Consider the following 3,798-nt stretch of genomic DNA (forward strand, 5'->3'; position numbering starts at 1 on the left):
GACTCAGAGGTGGAAGCTTTTGCCTTCCTTTTCCTCTTTCTTGAGATTTCTCTGGCCTTAGGTGCCATTAATGGTTATGAAAAAACAAAAAGCAATGCTTTTACCACACCAAACTTAAAAGGTTTGCTCGTCCTCGAGCAAAAAAAAGAAAGAAAGAAGGAGAAGAAGAAAAAAAATGGAGGAGAGGGAGAGAGGTGTGTATTCGGCCAAAGGAAAGAAGAAAGGGTTGTGTTGTGTGAACATGAAGAAGGAATGAGGGGTTTATATAGGAGTGGGGGAGGTTTAGGGTTCGGTCATGGGGTTGGTTTGGGTGGGAAATGAATTTGAATTTTGGAGGTAGGTGGGGTTTATGGGGAAGGGTGGATGGATGTGAGTGGTTAAGGGTATTTGGGGATGAGGTATGTAGGTGATTGGTGAAGGGTAGGTGGGGAAGAGTGTTATGAAAAGGTGTGAGAGAGGTGGGGATCCTGTGGGGTCCACAGATCCTGAGGGGTCAAGGACTTAGCATCCTTGCTCCAATTAGGCGTGCAAAATGCCCTTTGTATGCAATACTGGCGTTTAACGCCAGACTGCTGCCTGTTTTTGGCGTTAAACGCCCAAATGTAGCCTGTTTCTGGCGTTTAACGTCAGGTTGATGCTTGTTTCTGGCGTTAAACGCCAGCTTGGTGCTTGTTTCTGGCGTTTAAACACCAGAATGCTCTTCTTCCAGGGTGTGCTATTTTTAATGCTATTTTTTATTCTGTTTTTGATTTTCCAGTAATTTTTGTGACTTCACATGATCATCAACCTAAAGAAAACATAAAATAGCAATGGAAAATAAATAGATATAATTAATTAACATTGGGTTGCCTCCCAACAAGCGCTTCTTTAATGTCAATAGCTTGACAGTGAGCTCTCATGGAGCCTCACAGATGTTCAGAGCATTGTTGGGACCTTCCAACACCAAACTTAGAGTTTGAATGTGGGGGTTCAACACCAAACTTAGAGTTTGGTTGTGGCCTCTCAACACCAAACTTAAAGTTTGACTGTGAGGGCTTTGGTTGACTCTGCAGTGAGAGAAGCTTTTCATGCTTACTCTCCATGGTTACAGAAGGAGATCCTTGAGTTTTAAACACAAGGTTGTCCTCATTTAGTTGAAGGACCAACTCTCCTCTGTCCACATCAATCACAGCTTTTGCTGTGGCTAGGAAGGGTCTTCTAAGGATGATGGATTCATCCTCATCCTTCCCAGTGTCTAGGATTATGAAATCAGCAGGGATGTAAAGGCCTTCAACCTTTACTAACACGTCCTCTACTAGTCCATAAGCCTATTTTCTTGAGTTGTCTGCCATTTCTAATGAGATTCTGGCAGCTTGTACCTCAAAGATTCCTAGTTTCTCCATTACAGAGAGTGACATTAAGTTTATTCCTGACCCTAGGTCACACAGAGCCTTCTCAAAGGTCATGGTGCCTATGTTACAGGGAATTAGGAATTTACCAGGATCCTGTTTCTTTTAAGATAATTTTTGTGTATCCAATGCATTCAGTTCATTGGTGAGCAAGGGAGGTTCATCTTCCCAAGTCTCATTACCAAATAATTTGGCATTCAGCTTCATGATTGCACCAAGGTATTTAGCAACTTGCTCTTCAGTGATGTCTTCATCCTCTTCTGAGGAAGAATACTTATCAGAGCTCATGAAGGGCAGAAGCAGGTTGAATGGAACCTCTATGGTCTCTGTATGAGCCTCAGATTCCTTTGGTTCCTCAAAGGGAAACTCCTTATAGGTCAATGGACGTCCCAGGAGGTCTTCCTCACTAGGATTCACGTCCTTCTCCTCCTCTCTGGGTTCGGCCACACCAAGTAAGGTAATGGCCTTGCACTCTCTTTTTGGATTCTCTTCTGTATTGCTTGAGAGAGTACTAGGAGGAGTTTCAGTGACCCTTTTACTCACCTGGCCCACTTGTGCCTCCAAATTTCTAATGGAGGACCTTGTTTCATTCATGAAACTTAGAGTGGCTTTAGATAGATCAGAGACTATATTTGCTAAGCTAGATGGACTCTGCTCAGAATTCTCTGTCTGTTGCTGAGTGGATGATGGAAAAGGCTTGCTATTGCTAAACCTGTTTCTTCCACCATTATTAAAGCCTTGTTGAGGCTTTTGTTGATCCTTCCATGAGAAATTTGGATAATTTCTCCATGAGAGATTATAGGTGTTTCCATAGGGTTCTCCCATGTAATTCACCTCTGCTATTACAGGGTTCTCAGGATCATAAGCTTCTTCTTCAGAAGATGCCTCTTGAGTACTATTGGATGCAGCTTGCAGTCCATTCAGACTTTGAGAAATCATATTGACTTACTGAGTCAATATTTTATTCTGAGCCAATATGGCATTCAGAGTATCAATTTCAAGAACTCCCTTCCTCTGAGGTGTCCCATTACTCATAGGATTCCTTTCAGAAGTGTACATGAACTGGTTATTTGCAACCATGTCAATGAGTTCCTGAGCTTCTGCAGGCATTTTCTTTAGGTGAATGGATCCACCTGCAGAATGGTCTAATGACATCTTTGATAATTCAGACAGACCATCATAGAATATATTCAGGATGGTCCATTCTGAAAGCATGTCAGAAGGACACTTTTTGGTCAGTTGCTTGTATCTCTTCCAAGCTTCATAGAGGGATTCACCTTCTTTCTGTTTGAAGGTTTGAACATCCATTCTAAGTCTGCTAAGCTTTTGAGGAGGAAAGAAATTGGCTAAGAAAGCCGTGACCAGCTTATCCCAAGAGTTCAGGCTATCTTTAGGTTGAGAGTCCAACCATATTCTAGCTCTGTCTCTTACAGCAAACAGGAAAAGCATAAGCCTGTAGACCTCAGGATCAACCCCATTGGTCTTAACAGTATCACAGATCTGCAAGAATTCAGTTAAGAACTGAAAAGGATCTTCTGATGGAAGTCCATGAAACTTGCAATTCTGTTGCATCAGAGAAACTAATTGATGCTTTAGCTCAAAATTGTTTGCTCCAATGGCAGGGATTGAGATGCTTCTTCCATGTAAGTTGGAATTTGGTGTAGTAAAGTTACCAAGCATCTTCCTTGCATCTCCACCATTATTATTATTTTCGGCCATCTCTATTTATTTTTCGAAAATTTCAGTAAAGTCCTCTTCAGAGTATTGTGTTTTAGCTTCTCTTAGCTTCCTCTTCAGAGTCCTTTCAGGTTTAGGATCAGCTTCAACAAGAATGTTCTTGTCCTTGCTCCTGCTCATATGAAAAAGAAGAGAACAGAAAATAATAGGGATCCTCTTTGCCACAGTAGAGAGGTTCCTTTATGTGAGTAGAAGAGAAGAAAAAGAATTCGAACACAGAAGGAAGGAGAGGGTTCAAATTTTTAAGAAGAAGAGAAGTGTTAGTAGATAAATAAATAATTAGAAGGAGATGAGAGAGGGAATAATTCGAAAATTAAATAAATTAAGATAAGAATATTTTTATTTTTAATTTAAAATTAAAGTTAAAATTTGAAAATTTTAAAAAGAAAAATAAAATTAAATTAAATTAAAATTTAAAACAATTAGTTAATTAAAAGGAATTTTGAACAAAAGGGTAGTGATTTTTGAAAATTAGAGAGAGAGAATTAGTTAGGTAGTTTTGAAAAAGATAAGAATCAAACAAGATAAGATTAATTGGAAAAAAGATTTGAAAATCAATTTTGAAAAGACAAGAAGTTAGAAAAGATTTTGAAATTGATTTTGAAAAAGATGTGATTGAAATTTATTTTGAAAAAGATTTGAAAAAGAAATTTAAAAAGATTTGATTTTGAAA

At 39.0% G+C, this 3,798-nt stretch overlaps 1 non-coding gene across 1 annotated transcript; it reads left to right on the forward strand.

Moving 5' to 3' along the window:
* Positions 1-2,597: 2,597 nt before the first annotated feature.
* On the forward strand, positions 2,598-2,705 carry LOC148578425 (small nucleolar RNA R71). Its single transcript, XR_015903166.1, has one exon. It is a non-coding gene; the product is annotated as a small nucleolar RNA R71 (small nucleolar RNA).
* The last annotated feature ends 1,093 nt before the right edge of the window (positions 2,706-3,798 follow it).

This window comes from Arachis ipaensis, chromosome B1 (genome assembly GCF_059453495.1).
Source record: "Arachis ipaensis isolate K30076 ecotype BB chromosome B1, ASM5945349v1, whole genome shotgun sequence".
Taxonomy (NCBI): Eukaryota; Viridiplantae; Streptophyta; class Magnoliopsida; order Fabales; family Fabaceae; genus Arachis; species Arachis ipaensis.